We start from the raw sequence: 22415 nt of genomic DNA on the forward strand, positions 1-22415 counted from the left end.
CTAAAGTAGACACAAAGACAAAGATTTAATACATTCTTTATTTGCTTGCTGGAATAATTTATGAATCTGTGTTAATATGCTGCATTACATCATTCTCTCATATGCATCATCCTAGTATCTACTTGGATTTTTGTATAACACAACCATGCATGCATTAAATGTGTTTCACTGTTCATGAACAATAATTTTTTTTTTAAAAAAAAAATCTTAATTTTAAAATCTTTTCTCTTTGCATCTGTGTTAAATGGTTATATATACATGCATATCCTATGTGTTGCATTCACACACACACTAGTTGCATAAATTCCACTTCACTTACAACATGAACCCAAATGCTAACCCTTTTTACCCTAAACCAAGACCTCTGATTGAAAACCCATATCTTCTTGAAGATATGGAGAAAAATCAGTTTCATCACCATAAGACCTCTGCCTTCAAACCTGTTCCAACCTCACTACCCAAACACCATCACAAAAGACACCTCCCTCCCAGATAATACAGAAAGGGATATAAAAACCATACCATCCCTTTCTATCAAAGCAGAAAATATCAAAACCCTAAATCCCCTAACCCTAGACCTCCTAAACCCTTGCAAGCCAAAGTATACACCAGAAAAGCTGACCTAAGACAAAACACAAACTCCTCTACGAACACACCAAAGCCTCCTCCACCAAAACTATCAAACCCTTCAAACACCAAAAAGTTTCTTGAACTTATCAAAAATGTCCAACCTGGTACTTGTGTTGATGTGAAGGGTGAAGTGGAATTCTTAATTAGAAGGGCTAGATGGGATGGTCTCATGTATAACTTAGGTAAGCACTATTGCACACAGCTCATGGGAGAATTCTATTGTAACATGAATGTCATAAAAGTGGTAGATGGTATATTGTATTTCACTACATCAGTCAACAAAAAGGTCATTTGTGTTGATAATAAAAGCATTAATAGGGAACTGCATTTACCTTTGCATCTGTGTGAGTTGCCTTGTGAGGACATCTTCTCTCTGTTTGTTTTTAACAAATCTGAATTTGAACTAATGCTTGGCACTTTTTGTAAATCTGACATTCCTGATGGTTTATGTGATATTAACTGTGGTATTCATTTCAAACACTTCACTGGCACTTTTCAGCATATTGCAATAGTCATTAGGACAAATGTTATGCCAAAACCAAATCCAAGTAAGTACTTTGATTTCTTTGATATGAAACTCATGTACCTTTTATGCACAAACAAAATCCACTTCAGCATATCTTATGTTATTCTTCTAGACATGATCAATGCACATCTTGTAGATTATATGCCTTATGGTATGCTAATCTCATCTTTCTTTGCACTTTGCAACATTAACATGCCTGAAGCATTTTCTAATCTTGCTGATTCTCAAATCACTAATGAACACATAAGGCCACAAGTGCCCCTGATGCACTGTGAGCCTCAAGAGGCAACTCCCACAGTTATTCCTCAATTCATTAGAGAGGAAGATGTGTTTCTGTCTAAGTTTGAGTCTGTTAAAACCATGTTTCATGAACTAAAACTTGAACTTCAGAAGGTTAAGGAAGAGAATAATGAGATTAAAGAGAAAGTAGGAGCACTAGAGAGTCTCACTGCCTCTTGCAAACATAGAATTGCATATTTAGAGCATTTGGCTGCATCTACTCTAGGAACTCCTTGCATGAATGATCATGATATTGTCTCTTCTTTTCAAGACCCTATGCATGAAAACACTGTTATGATTCATGAGTTAGAAGAAGTTAATGTGGGTGCTAAGGGTCAACTGATTGATAATTTGCCTGATTTGGTTCATATCTATGATGCTGATGGAAATGTGATTGGTTAAGTTTGCTTGAGTCTGCTGTTTGGTGAAGTCTGCTATGTGATGTTGTATAGGTACTGGCTGTTATGTACCTATTTTGCTACTTTCTGATATAGTTGTAATTTGTAAGGATTCTGTGTTGGGGTATGTAATATTTAAACCTTGTGATCTTTGAATTTCCGAAGTGTATGCACTTCTTTGGTTTGTAATGACTTAAAACAGGTTCAGGATTTTGTTCTAAATAATCAGTGAACCACACTGATTATTGAGAACACTTTTAATAATATATCATGGCTTGTTTGTTGCAAATCTGTCTTTATCTATCTTATGCAGGAAATTGTAAGCATTGTCCCATGTCTTTATTCTAAATTTGGACTATATTGTTAGAATAATGGTCAATAATGCTTATCAGATTCAGTCTAGTTGTCCTCTGCCTAGTCCAGTTTCTTGTGACAATTAGTAACTTCTGAGTTATATTTAAAAAAATATATTTATAATATCAGAAATCAAATTATATGGTTTTAACCATTCTGCAGGATGTTCATCGTTAATTAACTTAAACTGATTTGATGCATGTACTATGAACATACACTTTATACAATGTGTAGGTACTATGTCTTGGACATCCTACTGTGCACTGTTATGACTAACAGATTACCTCAGGGTAGTCATTGTTTTGTATCTAATTGACATGCAGAAATAGTCACATGTCCCAGAATGGACTCAAGAAGAAAAGAATGGCTACATTGAGCTCTGTGCATCCAGCAAAAGTCTCACCAAGGTTGCAAGGTACCACTTGAATTTCCCAGCAAACAGTCAGAATCCATAAGGTAAAAACAGGTATATACTTTCCACAGCTCCTCATTTTACTTCACATACACACACTAGGGTGTTGTATTATGTTCCAGTCTCAAACCAATCCAACTGCATCCTTTGTGGTAATTGGCTGTGTAAAATTGTTAGTAATATGGATTTATATGTATTATTTTTCGATCATTTTAGAAATATGATTCTTCCCTAGAATGTACTAGATCTCCAAACTATGTATTTGTTAATCAGACCTAGATTAGACAGTTTGTATTAGTGTTAGAGTTTGTAAACTTACAATTTAGCCAGAATTGTCTAAAGGACAAAATAGTGTGTATTAGTGTTAGACTATGTACCAAGAACACGGTTTGTATTAGTATAGTTATTATACCTTGTGGTTGCTGAAGTATGTTCTCCAAAATGTAAAACATTTAGACTGTTATTTGTACTAATCAAGATATACTCCAAATTGCAAAAGAATAAAAATGGCTTAGTACAAGTTGTCTAAAAATGATGAACTTGCTACAATCTTAACTGACCTTTAAATATAAGTCGCTAAATTCACACATTCTATAAAAACTGTTCTAAACTACATCTTTGGTAATCAATTTGGAAAGGGGTATTAACATTCACTTCATATCTTTTAAATTCAAATCATGCATGCTTAAAAACAGTTCTTCTATTTTTAATTTACAAAAACTATATTAACCGGTTTCCTCAATACATGCAAAGATTACAAATACCATGCATACAATGTAGAATTCATCCTTATATGCTCAAACTGCATGCACTTGACTAGATCTGTGATCACATTGCCATGCTTACCTAGTCAATTCTGTTAAATAAAACTCTTCTTCATAAATATATATACACTCTTTTTGGCATATACCAAACAAAAGGGGAAGAGAACCCATTTCAATAAATATACTTGCTATCTTTTTGATATATAATGATCTATCTTTGTTCTATTATTGCATGATACATCTAACAAAGTATTTTGTAGGATCTCAAGAAAGATATTTCATATCTAAGTAAATAAATGCTTTATATGCAAAATATTTTTCAAAAATTCATGCATACACCAAGGGGAAGCACACACCGATAATTTTATGTTTGTTTGATAAATACCAAAAAGGGGAAGATTGAAAGGATATCTTCGATATATTATTTATTTTGGTATTTGTACGATTAAACATAAAATTAAAGAACACGTAGATCCTCTCCATTAGTACATGAATATAATTGATCCAAATCAAAATCAAAAATTCATGCATACACCAAGGGGAAGCACACACCGATAATTTTATGTTTGTTTAGCAAATACTAAAAAGGGGAAGATTGAAAGGATATCTTCGATATATTATTTATTTTGGTATTTGTACGATTAAACATAAAATTAAAGAACACGTAGATCCTCTCCATCAGGACATGAATTTAATTGATCCAAATCAAAGTCAAACTAGCAAAATCATGTCTTTTAAATAGATAAAAGAGATATTCCATTCTTGCAAAATATCAAAACTATATCTTTATGGAATATATCTCTAAGGCAATATGATCGAAGAAGAAACGTCAAGATATGATATTTCTTAGATCTATGTTGCAACAGGAATATGGCAACAAGCTCGAATAAAGAATATATCAGAGATATTCATTAGAAGTCCCGTGCTATATCAAAAACATTTAACTCTTCGCTCCAAAATATATCTCTACATATAATCAAAAGAGTTTTTATTCAAATATTATTAATATTCATGATTGGAATATTAATATCCAGTTCTGCAACTCATTTCTGTATACTCACGGTAATTTTCTCCCGTTTCATAAAATCAGCATTTCTCGGAGCAAATTATTCAAAAAAAATACTCAAACACATTTCCTATCACCCAAATATATCTCATATATTAGGAAATATATTTTAAGTATTTATACAAGTCAAAACTTTGGTCAAAAGATCCATCTCCTTTATTTCATGACCAATGGTATTTTTACCTACGAAGAAAGGCTGACAAAACAGTTCCAATTTTAGATAAAATACTTCCACATGCTAAAATGACTTGAAATTTGGTATGGATCATTTAAATGGTATTTTCTATGTATGGTAAAAATTTCATAGCTTTCGGAGAATTTTTGTCCGGGCACAAAAATCGAGGTAGTTGGTCCCACAGTTGACCTAGCTACGATTGACTAAAGTTGACCAAAACTTGCACGACATCATTTTATATTATTTAGGTAATTATCATTTTTTTATGATATTTATTTAAGTGTTTTTGGGTGGTCATAATTAATGGTGCTTAATCCTTAATTAAAGTAATTAAGGAATGATTAAAAGAAAAGGAAAATATATATTTAATATATATATATATCAGCTGAGATTTGAATGAGTACTAGCTTTTGCTTCCTTTCCACTTGCAAAGAAACACAACCTACTTGACATGTCATCAATCCATGTGATACACACTCTATCCACCATCCATTCATTCTCAAATCTTCACCATTCATTCCACTCAACTTCTCCTATAAATAAACCCCCACCCCAACCCATTTTCTCCAAGTTAAAGAGTCACAAAGTTGCTGGGATTTTTTTTGAAGTGGTTCTCTTCATCTTTTTCAAATTCTATACACATACTTCTTCTCAAAAACCTACTCTCTCTTCTACATACTTACATATATACAAGGTTTTTGAAACCCAAGCTTAGCTTCACCCAACCAAGCTTTATCCCACCAAGTGAGCTCATCCACTACCACTTCCCGCCCTCCCGAAGGGCTGCCCAAGTTCGACCAAAGTGCCAAAATCCGGCCAAACCTCCGGCGAATTTTTCCGGCGAACTTTTTCGACCGTTTTTCAAAAGTGGTTAGTTTTAGCTTCTTATTTGAGTTCTTTGTATTTAAGCTTTGTACTTAACTTCTCTACTTCACTTAAGCTCTAATACAAGCTCTCTTATAAAGGAAGTTCTCGGGGAGAACTTAGATTCGAACTCGGAATTCGAATAAGTACTTGATCTTCGTAAAAAATCATTCCAACGAGAAGATCTAAAAAGAAAAGTACTTTATCTCCAAGGGGAGATTATATTTGACACAAGTATGAGTTAGCCAAATATTTTTTGCTCTTTAATTGGATCTTGGCTAACATTCATTCGTGCTCATAAAATAATTACGAATTTTAAGTGTAATCCTTTTTAGCATCTCCAGTGCTCTCCGGGGGATTATTACTTGTCTCATATAAACACTTCGTAATTTGTCAAATCTTAAAACGGATGGTACGAGTTAGACAATTGCTTAACGCTCTTTAATTGGATCTTGTCTAACTAATAACGTACATATAAAATATTACGAAGTAAAAGTGTAATCCATTCTAACATCTTTAGTGTTCCGGGGGATTATAGCTTGTTCCATATAAACTACTTCGTAATCATCCATTAAAATTAAGGACGAATCAAATCCACGAGTTAGCCAATTAATTTATGCTATTTAATTCGATCTTGGCTAACACATATCTTGTATATAAACAATTACCAGTCGTATCGTATAATCCCATTCTAACATCTTTCAGTGTTCCGTGGGGTTATACTACGATATCTATAAAATACTCGTAATTATTCATCCAAACTTCGAAAGTACAATCTTAAGTCAATTACTTGCACTTATTTAATTGGATCTTGGCTAAGACTCATAAATCTTATAAATGTGCTTGAAGTTAAAAGAGTATACTTTGACCTTATAATCGTCAATATACAAGTATACCTTAAAACCTTAAGTTGATATACTTAAAGGTAAAATTACAACTCCGAGGTTGTAATTAAAGTATTCTTCGATCCATAAATACTTAATCGAAAGAAGAAGAATACTCAAGAAGTCATAAACCATAAGTGCTTAATATAAAAAGGGACTTCTCATATTACTCCATAACTTTATTAAATCTATAAAGGAGTAATTATAAATATACTTGGCCATCTTGTATTATTATATGTCAAGTATAACTAATTAGTTTTAATATTCTTATTTGGATATTATACTACTTGTGGGCTAGTGCAGTAACATACTAGTTCAAAACAAATCTTTTTCTACTTGTTTTGTTTCGTGGATTGTCTTGTTAGTTTTGTAGTGAGGTGAAGTGACGTGAGGTGATTCTCGTTCTAAGACCCAAGTCCTAGACGTACTAACGTGGAGTTAGTAGTCTTCACACCGTGAAGAAGAGGAAAGACCCAAGACCGGATTACTAAGATCCAAGACCGGCAAAAGCTAAGGAAGCCAAGTCCACACAAAGGCTCTACAACAACTTTGGAGAAATAGCGGGGGGTTATTGTCTAAGATAAGTTGTGTAGGTAATACATCTATTTTGAGGTGGTGACCCTTGTGTTACGCACCAAGATAAATACTTGTAAAGGGTGTAAAGGCTTCTTCGCCTACTAAAGGAGCGAGTTTATTATAAGGGAAAATCCCGAGTCCGGGAGAGGAGCTCGGGGACTACACTAGGGGTGAGGGAATCTATTAGAGGTTGCGCCATCACGAACCAGGATACAATCACCGTGTGGTATTTTCTTTCCTTGCACTTTATCTTCCGCACATATAAACTGCATAACAACTCGGTAGAGTTTTAAAAAGGGATAAAATATTTTTAAAACGCCTTAACAATTTTTAAATTGGTAATTAAGCTATTCAACCCCCTTCTAGCTTAAAATGGCCCTCATACGGGACCATACAAAAACAAAGGCCCGAATAAAAGAAAGCTGACATCCAACCACACAAGTCCCCAGCAACGAGCCAATAGCCAACTTAATTGAAATTTAGGGCTTTTTATTCCAGGGGTTATTAGATGTTCTAGATGGGTAGGTTTTGTTGGATTTTTAAACGCAGCGGGGCATGGCAAAACACTTTTACACATACAAAATCCAAATAAAAGCATATAAATCGTGGTAAAAACATAGGGATCGAATCTGACCTTTAAAATAATTCGGAGACAACGATCAGAGATCCTTAGCAGTTGCTCCTCAAGTGTGAAGCACTCCACCGGTATCCACCAAGAAAACGATGTTAAGGAGGAGGAAGGAGATGGAGAGAATTGGGTTTTCCAAACTTTTTGGGTTTTTGGGGTTCGAATAAAAATAGGGTCTATAATAGTATATTTATAGGCAAAATTTTCAGCTGAAATTTTCCCATAAATATTATTATTATTATCCCATTTATTATTCTCATTAATAATTAAAACATCTTTTAATTATTAATCCTTTTTCTAAACACTTTAGAAATAATTCTCTCTCTTGATTTAATTTCCAAAAATTAAATCCTTAATTAATAATATTAAGAACTTTTCTTAATTAATTTATAATCAATTAAATATCATTTAATCAATTATTAAATTTGCCAATTAATTATTTATTTCACAAATAAATAATTATTAGCCATTATTAATTAATTCCTCCACCATTAAATCATTCTCTTTTTAAGGTGTGACCCTGTAGGTTCAATATTAAACCGGTAGTAGAAATAAATAATAATAAAACTATTTTATCATTATTTATATAAATTTTCTAATTTATTAAATATGATTAATTAATTAATCACATTTATTCTACATCTTGAGGGATACTTCTCAGTATATCGCAACTATCCAGATAATATGAATTCACTGCTTAGAATACCAAGAACCTATTCAGTGAATAGTTACCGTACAATAAACTCCTTCTACCCTACAATGTCCCGATTAAATACAAGGCATGAATCTCGTGTCAAGCCTATCTAATTCAATCACTTGCTTACCATTTACTATGCTTAGTTCTATGCAAATTAGAAACTCCTTTCTAATTTCATTCACTCTGGCCAGAGATTCCTAAACTAGCATAAGTGGATCAGCCTTGAACATTCGCTTCCTTCCCTGGAAGGGGTAGATCCTTTATTGATCACACACTATCTTTGTGTATAAATTCCTATACCCAGAAGAGCCCTAATAATTGTCCCTGGAGACTAAGAACTAAACCAAAGCATAGTTCAGTGTACACAAGATTACTATGATGACCTCAAGTCTAAGGATACTTGTACAACTATCACCATGTGAACAACTGGTGACACGTGAGTGAACTCCATCAGTTGTTCAGCTGGGCGAGTCATGTTCAGTGAACTTATTCTATAATAAGCACCTACATACTAGCTATAGTTTCACCACACAAATGTTTATGAGAACAGACATCCTTCATAATGAAGCAAGCATAGTATGTACCGATCTTTGCGGATTATTAATTACCAGTTAGTAATCCTATGATCACGAACTATTTAAGTTTAGAGTTATCATCTTTTAGGTCTCACTATTATGATCTCATCATAATTCATAAAAAGCTTTACTCTAAACTATGGTATATCTTATTTAAACACTTAAATAGATAAAGCCCGTAAAAAAACAAAACAAGTCTTTTATTAAAATCAATGAAATCAAAACAGATTACATAAAAGTTATTCCTAAATCCTCATACATGACTGGACTTAGGACATATTCCTTTCAGGTTTTGTCCCTCTTGAAATTTGCAATCGATTGGTGTATAGCTCGTTAACAGACGATCCCTGGTTTGAAGGGAGTTGTCTTTTGAAGTTTTGTCGAGTTCACCGGAAACCGGTGAACTTCCCGGCCATTTTCCGGCCAGTTCTGGGGTTGTTAGAATGAATAGCTGGTTTGGTTATGTTTCTCATGAATTCTAGATGATATCTGGAGCTCCTGGAGGTGTGACGATTCCGGGAACGCCATCTCCGGCGAACCCCGATCGTTTTCCGGCGAGCCATGTAAAACTTGCAGTTTTATACCTGTACTTGTGAAGAAGAAACAGTTGAGTCCCTGAGGTTTCCAGAAGTTTCAAAAATAGGATTCCTGTTTATAAATTATTTAAAAATCATATTTTCTATTTATTTTAATAAAAAATATTCATTTTTAATTACTGAAAATTCTAAAAATTATTATTTTAATTCTAAAAATTATTTTAATTAAAAAATAAATCTGAATTAATTAGTTAATTAATTTTAGTTAATAATTAATTAGTTAATTAGTCAATTAATTCGAAAATTAATTGATCAAATAGAATCCAAAAAGAAAAAAAATATATATTATTAATTGATTTTAATTAATTATTTAATTAGATTTAATTATTTATAAATGATTTAAAAATTTCGAAAAATAGTTTCGAGTTTTAAAATATTATTTTAAATTGTTTTCAAGGCTCGATAATTATTAGAGAATTATTTTAAAGCCAGATTTGGCCAGCCGAACTCTGTCTATTGCTTTAAAATTGACCCAACGACCCGTTTTGACTCCGAAAAATATTTTAAAAATCATATTAAAGACCCGATATTTCCTTATAAATGAAATTTCATTGATTGTTTGACATGCTCTGTGCTATATGTGACTTGTTTGTTTGACTGTCAGTCTATATGTTCAGTGTTTACTTGTTTTTAGCATGACTTTCAATCTGTTAGTCAAATTTGGGTAAAACGAAGGGTAGATAGAAGTGTATACCAAATAGAATCATATGAGTTGAGTACTGATAGATATTAATGTTATGTGAGCAAAAGAGGCAAGGCATAGGAAAGGGAAACAGATAGTCGAGGAGTAGGAGATTGTGATTGGAAATTGGTAAAGTATAGCAAGCTAGTACCAGGCAAGTATTCTGAACCTTCTCGAGATATATTGTAGATAATTGATAGTTCTGATTTATATTGCAAGTACTTTAAAGCACTGAACCCTAAACCTTGATTCCAGCTATTGATCTTTGAGCCGTAAACCTTATTCTTTCTGAACCATTGATTGTTGAATACCCAAATACGAACCACAGATATACGATACTACTCCAAAAATACATGTAAACTATATACCAAACACTGAATCAGATTGCTTACATGTTCAAACCATTGTACCTTACGCTCTGAAAGACTAAATCCTTATAACCTTGAAACTCTTTTGTTATCCATTTCTTTCACCATTTGATAGCCATATTTTATTTGTGAAGATTGAAATCATCTCATTATTGGACATCCAATGTTGCTTATGATGTTGTTTATTGCTTTATATTATTTATTCTATCATTATATTAGAATTGGATTGTTTTATAAAATTGTGGACCAGATTCGTGGTCAGACCATATTCGTGGTCAAGTTAGGCTAATGTGTGCCTTGGATCCAGTAATTAGAGCAGAGCTGTGTGCCTTGCTCGGGGTTAGTGCGTGACTGATCAACAGCCTAACCTTGGTTTTTAAAAATGAAAATATAATATCCAATTATAAATCATTATTCATTGTTCACTTGATACCATAACTCTTTTCACTTGATGATCATTATTCTCAATCTTGTCAGTGTGACTTGCTGAGCTAGTTAGCTCATTTGTGCGATGTTGTTTATATTTTTTTCCAGTTAAGAAGGAACCTGTTGCCATCGCGGATCCCCAATCCAGTGCGAGAGCTAGGGGTCCAGGTTGATCGAGTTAAGCTAGATTAATATTCAGTTGTAAGTTTGAATAGTTGGGATTTGGGCGTTTATAATATAAGTGTGTGTGTGTGGCTTGTGTGCATACTTTAACCTGTTGCGGTCTGTGGTAGTTGGTAAGTAGGGTCACTGCATATTATTATTATCTTTATTATTGTTATAAGAAGGTTATAAATAAGGTGTGTGTGTGTGTGTGGACCCTAAACTTCCGACCCGGGTTTGGAGGGTGCCACATAAGTTAAGCTTTAATGCGAGTTGGGATAATCGTTAGACATTTAGGGAACGTCGAGTGTGAATAAGTATCTAAATAGGGATTATGTTTTGGATTGTAGATTCAGATACCGGAGGCATTCAGGATTGTAGATTCAAATAGTGGAGGCATTCAGGCTAGAAAAGGGAAAGGAAACTTAGGTGGCAGTAGTTCAGCTTCAGTAGTTCAGTTTCAATTTCGGTTAAGCAGGAAAGCGATTTAAGGCAAGTAACTCTGCTTTGTCTTATGAATTGATATTGCTAATGCCATGATAAAGTATTGAATTTTTTATACTTGTGATAAACCTATTATTGATTTCTGAGAAACCCTAATATCGATTCTTGTGATAACTTGTTATTGAATCCTGTTCGACCTTTTAAAACCACTTAATTGATTCATACCCGATTATATTGCCTATTTCCTTTCTCACCATATGATCTCGTAAATCCTAAGAGAACCTTTATGAATTTCCTTGTGAAATATCTTGAGTAACCTGAATTCTTCATTAACTTGAATACCGTTTCTTTGATGATTAATTCTCTTGAATACCTCGAACTTGAATTCTAGCATTGCTTCAATAATTCCCTATATTGACCATTTCTTATAATTCGAATTCCTTGAACTATATTTATTTGATAACTATCCTTTATTTACATATCCAAACTTTGTAACTGGATGTACGCCATGTACTACACTTGATATCAGACACCCCTACCTTTCTTGATTATCGTTATAACTCTTTTTCAATACTTCTTTCTTAGTTGTTGAATTATTGATATTCATCCTTGATGACCCCTCTAGTATGAGGATAGTTCTTCTTTTGATAAGAATCTCATAATCCTAATCCTCTGATTGTTGATCATAGTCTTATTGTTTTGAATCATCAATTAACAGAATGGAATGAACTAGAATGACAATCCCATAGCTGGTAGGACTTTCGGTGAGACTATCCTTTGAACTAGCAAGACAATCTCAACAGCTAGCAAGACTTTCGGTATGACAATCAAATGAACTAGCAAGACTATCAGAATGAACTAGCAAGACAATCTCCTCCCAGTGTAACTTTCGGTGAGACTATTGAAAATGGCCTGGCATGACAATCGGTATGACAATCCTGATTGTCATGCTAGTTCATTTTCAATTGTCTTGCTGATTTAATGCAGATTTTAATCCAATTAAAATTCTGAAAAACCTTAATATTAATTCAGAATTAATTAATCAATTAATTCAATTAATCAATAAATTAATCTTTGCAGATATAATTTATTTTCTTAATTAAATTATATGACTTAATTAATTAATAGAGAATTAATACTAATCTTGAGCAGCAACCATTCTTCTGAAAATCTTCTGAAAATCACTGTCAATTATGAATCAATTCCACCACTTCAATGTTGACACTCGATGTACTGTCTGGTTCATGAGTGACTAACTTCCGTGACGTTTCTTCATGTCTTGACTTTGACACTTTGATTTTCTTCAGATTAAATCCTTGTTATTAATGATAATCTGACGAGATCTCTGTTACTTGATTAAATCCACAATCTTGATTTGCATCACTGAGGCTTGATCAATTTCTTGAGCTTCTTCCAGTGAATTAACTCCTCAAGTCTGTAGATGAACCTTGTTTCTGAATCCTCTGACAGATGTTACTTTGCGAGATCTCTCTGACGGTAGATCCACTATTTACTTATTACATTCTTATTTGAGTTGAGTTGAATCCTCGAATATATAAATAGGCTATGACATATGACTTACAATGCTGCTTCCAATTTTGGAAAATTTGTCGGATGGGCCAAGGGGTTGAGAATAAAGATTTCCGATTCCCAAATCATAATCAAAATCCAGTGATAACTGTTTAATGTTAAATAAATCAACAAGAAATTATAAAATATAGAGACAGTTTATAATTTTTTATAATTTTGCAAATGCTAAAACTTACTTCTCATTATAAGGCATGAGGAATATGCGAGAATCTCCTGTATTCATCCGTTCGACAATATAAGCTTCAAAATCGTCATTGAGCTTAAAAGTGGCCGCTGGATCAACAAATGCATACATGTCGGATAGTTTTCTCTTACGAACCTCGGTATACAAATACCTACAAATTAAAATAAAACATTCTCCATAATTTGTTCTCACGAAAAAATAAAATAAAACAATATCAATGAATTGAAATGGAAAAATAAAAAGGAAAAAATACATACGCCATATATGTGGATATTATGCCCTAACCAATCATTTTAAACTCCAACAAGGCCATAACATTCTCGTCAAATAAAAAATGACTTTTTCGACTCCAAACACCTCAGCACCACACGGTATTTGTATCGAGTCTCCATTTTCTTTCAATATGACCATGGCATGTCTGTACAATAACATAAACCTTCGAGGAACATTATCAGTAGGTTTCACACTCTTCATCTCAGCCGACAGTTTCTGATACGCATTGACAATCTTTGTTTTCCTTGGCTTCACTTCCTTCTTTTTCTACAAACAAATAAACAAATAAAAAAGTATTCCATAAACCTTAACAGTTTTTAGAAAATACATTTATAATTCTCTAATTTTAAAGAAAATAGCTCAGCAGTGGGGGACTGAAGATGATCAAATTTTTTGGCCATGCTACAAGGGAGCCAACCGCTTGGCGGACTGTCTCTATTTCACCAGCTATTGGTACCGGAACTAAGGCATCTTCCTTGATGGTTCCGTCTACCTGGACACGAGCATATTCGGGCTCAAGAGGCACTCCATGTACTAACGTAGACATTCCATCCTCGGAGAATACCATACCGAAAGCTACCTTGTTTTCAATTACATCCACTGCCAGCTCGCACTTTTGCGGATCCTAAATTATATTTATAAGCATTGTCAAATAATAAGTCTGGCAATAATTGTAAAAATATTGAGAGATATACGTACAATACTTTTTTACCTTTTTCCCAGGAGGAGGGTCAAAATGATTAATGTCCACACAGTCATCACCATTACCATTATTGTTTTCAACCATCAATTCACGTACAGCAGTAAGACCACACTTTTGCTTCATTTCAGCAACTCCTCTTTCTTCTGCTCGACAACTTGCCTTATCAGACAATATCGGCGAGTGGAGTTTGGCTGCACTAGCCATTTCCTTCATCACATTCTTTAGCTCAGCAATATGCAACATAAGATCCTCATTTCTTTTCTCATAGTCATTCTTTGTTTGTTCAAACTCTGCTTTGCTCACTCTGCTCTTCTTGTCTTTCCCTTTCGGTAAATTAAAGTACGTCTATGGATTTACAAAGCTTCCAACTCCTCGAACTCTACCAGAATGTTCAGGAGTTTCCAGTACAACAGAAAGCACATCCTCGCTTCCAGACGGTACAAACTCACCCTTGTATTTTTTTTCAAGTAGTTCATCCTGTTAAAATTAAACAAATTAAACAGGAGTGCAATTAAAACTAAATTTAAAAATGCAATTAAATTGGAAACATGTACAATTAAAATTAAAGCAAGTAAATTAAAAAGCAGTGCAAGTAAATTAAAAAAAAGTGCAATTAAAATTAAAAAGAAGTGCACATAAAATTAAAAAGAAGTGCAATTAAAATTAAAACTGCAACTAAATTTTTAAATACAATTAAATTGAAAACAGATGCAATTAAAAATGCAATTAAAGTGAAAGGTAGTACAATTAAATTTAAAATTGCATATGAATTTAAAAATGCAATTAAATTGAAAAACGGTGAAACTAAAATTAAAAGAAGTTCAATTAAATCTGGAACTTATAATTTTTTCAAATGTTTTAGCCAACTCTTCATCAATAACTCCGTCTGGTGGCGTGCGAGCTTTTTTCCAGAAAATTGCTCGATCAGGTAATTCTTCAGGGGCTAGCCGCCTTGCTTTGATCTGTTAAAAAATGAAGAAATAAAAATTTTTAAAAAATAAGTGCAATACTATACTAAATTTCAGAGATAGCAAGAAACCCGTACTTCATCTTCCTCCAAACCAATATATCCTTTCCTTGAGGTTCTGTGTGGATATTTTCGCTCGCTAACTCGCTCGCTTTGCACTTTACTAATCTCCTGCACACAAGATATATTAAATTCAACACTAATTCAAATATACCACGATAAATGTGAAAGATATAAATATGAAAGATATACCTCCCAGCTTTTACCGGTCCTCACAGCCACAAATCTTCTCCAACAGTCCTTGCCAACATACGCATATTTTGGAGGGGGCTTGCTTAGCTTCTTCTTCTTTCCAATATACGGCTTCACAAATTTTCTGGTTAATTCAGACATGAATTATCTCCACTTCGTACCCGCTGACTTTAAGACCAACCAGAGCTACTTTGAAAGTAACCTGAGAGGAAAAAATAACCAAGTACAAGGTAAAAACTCATATACTAAACAAGTTACAATATTTAGGTAAAATAAACATGATTTATTTTACCTGCACATCACTCCATATCTTCGCTTTTAACTCCTCATCCACTGTTAGCCAATTTTCAAGATCAATTGGCACCATCGTCCTCGCCAGCATACCAATATAAGACTGCAAGGTGTGCCTTGTGTCATCAATGGGAATTCCGATTCTGTTGTATCTAATTTTGAACTTTTACCCTTGAGCTTTCTTCGTCACGACCTTGTGCATAGCACAAACACCACGTGTTGCTCCAGTTTTTCTTTTCCTAGATTTTGTACTTGTAACCGTCTCTTGTGGAACATCATATTCTGCCTTTTTTCCATCTTCTACAGGGTCATCTGTAGGCTGTGCGGCATCCAGTTGCTTTTCTGGTGTCAATTGCTTCACATCAGTTTGCTTTTCAGGTGTCAATTGCTTCACTTCCAGTTGTTTTTCTTCATTTTTCTCACCGCCCACCTCTGTCACTACTTTTTTAGATATCAGTGTTCTGGGTTGCTTCTTCCCCATTCATGTGCTTGCAATTCCTGAAATACATGGTGTACATAATTAGCTATATATAATAATCAACAGTGGGAATAAGCGTTCTAAATGCATTATAGTAAAACATAAAAAAATAAATAAAATAAAGAGCAGACAATTATATAGAAATAACGCGAATGTAACAAATATAAAATACATTGTAACTATGAAACAACTGAAAATCAAAGACAAACTATCCAGGGTTTAGCAAAAGTACAATTTTAAATATGTCCCAAAAGCATACTTCTGTCTCTCACAATAATACAAATATCGAAATTAATTAAAAATACATCGACATCCAAATTCAAAATGTAATCATTTTCTAATCCAAATTCCCTCGACATCCTCTCGTTGATTTCCAAGACTAAGCTCATCTGCATCATCTACATCTATTGGGACATCTACTTTAGGGATTTGAGAGCAGAATGGAGGATTTTCCAGTGTTGTGTCCCCTAAATCGTCGTCATTATACACCTCATGGTAATCTCGATTCGTGGAAGTTAATACAACTGACCAGGTAATATCGACTAGATCGTCGATATAGAAAACTTGCTTGACCTGGTCAACCGATACGTACTTATCATTTTTATGACCTTGTCAACTAAGGTCCACAAGTGTGAAGCCGAGATCCTCAACCTTGACACCTCTATCGCTATCTGCCCATCTGCACAAGAACAGCGGAGCCTTAAATGCACGGTAATCCAACTCCCAAATTTCTTCAATAATGCCATAAAATGTCATATCGCTCTCCACGGGATTTAAATCCTTGGCACTACTCACTTGGACAGTCTTAGCAACTAAAGACACGCCACTGTTTTGGACCACCCCCGCATTATCTCGGTCTTTTGTGAAATATCGAACCCCATCAACGAGAAAGCCTTCATAAGTCAATAAGGAAAAAGACGGTTTGCCTGCAAGCCATCTTATCATTTCAGGAACATCTTCTCCATTCCTTATCATTTCACTGACCTTTTTTTCAAACCAACTAGAAAATAACCGATTGTGCTCTCCGATTAGCCATTGCACGGTCTTTTTTTTCCCTCGATAGGTTTCTTCTAATAATTCCTTGTGCATCCTAGAAATAAAAGTATTGATAAGGAAATACCATAAATACTCGCTAAAAGAAGATTGAGACAAGGGTTAATTAATTTAACTTACGTGATGTATGGATACACTTCCGAGTTATTTTGAAGAACATGTAGGTGTGCCTCATCTCGCTCTTTTTCTTCGACTGACTTTATTATTGCAGAAGATAACGGAGCATCAAGTTTGGCTTTGTCCTTCGGAAGACCTGTAGTTGTGCAACTCTGCCGAACAAACTCGCTGTAAAATTCTACAGATTCTTCTCCGAGATAGCTTTCAGCTATACAACCTTCCGGATATAAATGGTTTCGCACATAACTTTTCAGCACCTTATTGAACCGTTCAGATGGATACATCCATCTGTAAAAAACCGGACCACACAAACGCAATTCTCTAACCAAGTGAACCGTAAGATGTATCATTACATCGAAAAAAGAGGGAGGGAATATTTTCTCCAGCTCGCACAAGGTTAATATTATATCTGACTGTAATTTATCCAATTTTGATACCTCGACAACTTTAGCGCACAAAGAATTGAAAAAGAAACACAGCCTAATGATGTTAACCCGAACATTTTTTGGGAGAATTCCACGAATTGCAACTGGGAGCAGCTGTTGAAGTAGTATGTGACAGTCGTGAGACTTCAGCCCAAATAACTTCATATCAGGCATCGAGACACAATTTTTTATGTTTGATGAATGTCCATAGGGAAGTTTCATTGATGACAATGACTTTAACAGTTTTCTTTTTTCTTCATTTGAAAGAGTATAAGCAGCAGGGGGCAGGTACGTTCTCCGTGCTCCTACTTTTTGTAGAGCCAAATCTGTTCTAATGCACATTTCAACCATATCAAGTCGGGAGGCCTCGCTGTCTTTAGTTTTAAATTTCATATTTAGGAGTGTCCCAATAAGATTGTCGCACACATTCTTCTCGACGTGCATAATATCGAGACAGTGACGAACATGATGAAACTTCCAATATTTTAACTTTAAGAAAACTGACTTTTTCTTCCATGGACAGTCGACCTTTTTGGACTTCTTTCCTGCATTCCCAAAAGCAAATTTAATCCGCTCCTACTGCCTTAACACCTCTTCTCCAGAAAGGATTTGACGAGCATTTCCTAACTCTTGCTCACCATTAAAAGCCGTCTTTTTCCTCCTATAAGGATGATTCCTAGGTAAATATCGACGATGGCCTTGAAAACACATTTTCTTGGTATGAGGTAAATACTTGGCTACGGTATCATCGCCACAAACTGGACAACACATATAACCCTTGTTGACACAACCGGACAAGTTCCCATAAGCGGGAAAATCATTTAGTGTCCACATTAATATTGCTCTCAAAGTGAAAGAAGATTTAGTATGAGCGTTGTACACATCTAGTTCACCTTCTTTCCAGAGCTTTTTGAGATCATCAATAAGTGGTTGCAAAAAGACGTCAATGTTATTACCTGGCTCTTGCGGACCAGACACTAATCTTGTTAACATCAAGAACTTTCTTTTCATGCACAACCACGGAGGAAGGTTATATGTTGTCAACACTACTGGCCAGCAGCTATACCTATTGTTCATGCCATTGTTATGGGGGTTTATACCATCTGCTGCAATGGCTAATCGAAGATTTCTCGGCTCATTACCGAATTCTGGCCATTTATAATCGACATTCTGCCATGAAGGAGAGTCGGTTGGATGACGAATCTGCCCATCTTGACTTCTTTGGTTAGCATGCCAAGTCAGAAGCTCAGCTGTAGAATTCGACTTAAACATCCATTTAAATCTTGGAATGATTGGAAAATATCACATAACTTTAGCCGAGACGTTAACTCTCACTTTACCATCCTTGCCTAACTTCCAGCGAGATATGTGGCACTTGGGACACTCGACAAAATCAGAATTTACACCTCTATATAGAATGCATTCGTTCGGACATGCATGGATCTTAATATATTCAAGACCTAAATCGGATTGGGTTTTCTTAACTGTGTTTGCATTACTTGGCAAGACGTGATCTTTAGGAAGTAAGGAGCCAACGGAAGAAAGTAATTCGTAAACGCATTATCACTAATACAAAATCTTGCTTTCCAGTTATGTAACTTGAGAATCGAATCTAATTTACTAGAATCGCTGCCTTCAAACAAAGGTTGCTCGGCATCGGCCAAAAACCTCTTAAACTCCTCTGAATCCTTATCACAATCATCACCCAAATTACCCCGGTTATTATATGCTGCTTCACAGATATCACCTACCTGTGACGCAGCAAAATTTTCTTCAACGTTCTGTTCAATATTTTCCGAACACGGAGGTGGCATTGTGCTACCAGCCGATGACCTACAGCTAGCTTTAGCTCCATACCAAATCCAATCGACGTAACCTAAACTAAAACCCTTTTCATATAGATTCCCCCTAATGATTTTTACCGAGAATTTCTTAAAATTGCAGCAACGTGCACATGGACAGGGTATCATCTTAGGATCCTTACAGTTTTCTTTAGCAAATATCAAAAACTTTTCAACCCCAATTTCATAGTCTAATGAATCTCTATCTGCAGATATCCATGACTTATCCTTATAACCTACCAGATCATAATTCCAAATATTAAATAAAAATTCATAATTTACTAACACCTAATCATTTTCTTGAGTATATAATAACTACGCATAATTTTATTCGGATAATGACAGTTATTAAATTATCATGGTTACCCATTTAACAAATTATGATAAACCTATCATACAATATACAATTACATTGCGTTTCACTAATTTTATACCTTTTTTTAACGAATACCTAAATTACAATTACGACTAGTTCTCCTCAAAATCATTAACATCTCTTTTGTATTTCACTAATTTTATACCTTTTTTAACAAATATCTAATTAATCTTGTGAACTTGTTCACAAGCTCATACACAACACAACTGCCTTCCATAAATTGCACAGTTTATATAAATAAAAAAAATTGTAAAGCCCCATATCAGCACAAACAGACAATCAAAACAGAAAGAGGATTACTAAAATATATACACATTTTAAAATATACAATCAAAAAAGAAAGAGGATTACAATCATTTTAAATAACATTAGCACAAATATATCAACAAAGCCCCATTTCACACAAGTAAAAACAATGCATACACATCAATTCACAAAGATACACAAATTCAGTAATAATCTGACTGTAAGACACACACACACCAATCAAAAGTCCCAAAAAATCAAATTTAATTGAAAATACACTTACAAATTAGGGTTCGATTTTGGTGAAACAGAGCTCGATTTGTGTAAAACTTGTTTGATTCGGGTTGTATGAACACTTCTCAGAGCTGCGTGTCAACCTTCTTGCTCGATCTGTAATTAGAGGGTTTAACTTTGTTTTAGGGCTTGTAACGGGTAGAGGTGAAAGAGAGGGGAGAGTGATAGTTGAGAGGTGAGAGACGGAGACGGAGATGGAGAGAGAGAGAGAGAAGTCGGGGAGGGAGAGTATACCGAGAGAGAGAGGTCGGGGAGGGAGAGCAGTGAGAGAGAAGGGGGGAAATGAATTTTGTTTAAGTAAAAATTTCCCTCTTGTTTTTTAGTTGTAAAGGGGGAACAATTTGTTCCGTGTTTTTTTAATTTTTTAAAAAGCAGTTATATACAACGGTCGGCCATGAAACTGATGTGAATAATGTTGTTTCACATCGGTTTGAGAGCAACTGATGTCATAAATTGTTTTTACATCGGTTTTTTTTGTAATTGATGTAAAAAGTGTGATGTCTATTCCAGTTTTTCACGTAGTGTTAGCTTGGTTGTGTTGATAGTTTGTAATAAAGTTTAAACTTCAGTTGTAAGATAAATAAACTGGGATTTGGTACATTTATGTAATAAATAAGATTGTGGCTTATGAATATAATTTTAACTGCGTCGATCCATGGAATATGGTAAGTAGGGTCATTGCATATATATTATTATATTCATAAACAGGTTTAACTATGGGGTGTGTGTGTGTTGTGGATCCCAAACTTCTGACCCGGGTTTGGAGGGCGTTACACAATACATATTGAATTTGGATATATACCATCAAAGCATTAAAATACTTAGAAATTTACCTCAAGATAACTTTTTTCTCCGTCTTTACCTTTTAATGTATGAGCCAACTAATAAGCGTTTGTTAAATTAAAAAAGAACAAAACTAAAATGATTGTCGCAACCGAATATGCACCCGGCTTAGCCATATTCACATAATGGCCATTTTAATCGTCCTTTTTTATTATTTGTTGGTGCTACTGCGGCAGTACAAGTATTTCACGTTATGTAATATAATAAAGGGTTCTTATTATTGTAGTTGATGTGGTAAAATATAATCATTTTTTTATAACAAATGACGATTTTGTATTAGATCTTTGTACTTCTTTAAATATCTCGTCCTGCCATACGTTACGGAATTTTGAATTTTTCTCATGAGTTCTTATTAAAATCAGACAAATATTATCAAAGGATTGAGAAAATGGTGAATGAATCTTAACTTCAAGAAATAAGGATGTCTTTTCTCACACCACATTACGTTTAAATATATTAGCCAACGTAACAACTAAAATGAATATGATTATGTAAATCAATAATAGAAATTTGCAATGGATCAACTACGTACATGAAACCGGAAGTGAATAGTTGTTTACGTCGTAATTTAAGACTAATAAAACTAATAATTACAAGGGATCAATACTGACCGATAGAACGACCATAACTACTGTTGAAGTTTGCGATAAAATAAAATAAAAGTGTTGATATTGGAAATGGATTAAAATGTAACGATAACAAAATATATATGATGGACATTAACTAGCCTTTTCTACCTCATTTATATTTTTTGTCCCACAATATGCTTTTAAATTTAAATATTTCAATATGAATTCATGTTGAATTTGGATAAATGCCATCAAAGCATTAAAACACTTAGAAATTTAACTAAATATAATTTTTCTTCGTCTTTACCTTTTAATGTATGAGCCAAATAATAGGCGTTTGTTAAATAAAAAAGAACAAAAATGAAATGATTGCCACAGGCGGGTTTGCACCAGGTTTGGCCATATTC

Source organism: Apium graveolens, chromosome 11 (assembly GCF_009905375.1).
Source record: "Apium graveolens cultivar Ventura chromosome 11, ASM990537v1, whole genome shotgun sequence".
NCBI classification, from domain to species: domain Eukaryota; kingdom Viridiplantae; phylum Streptophyta; class Magnoliopsida; order Apiales; family Apiaceae; genus Apium; species Apium graveolens.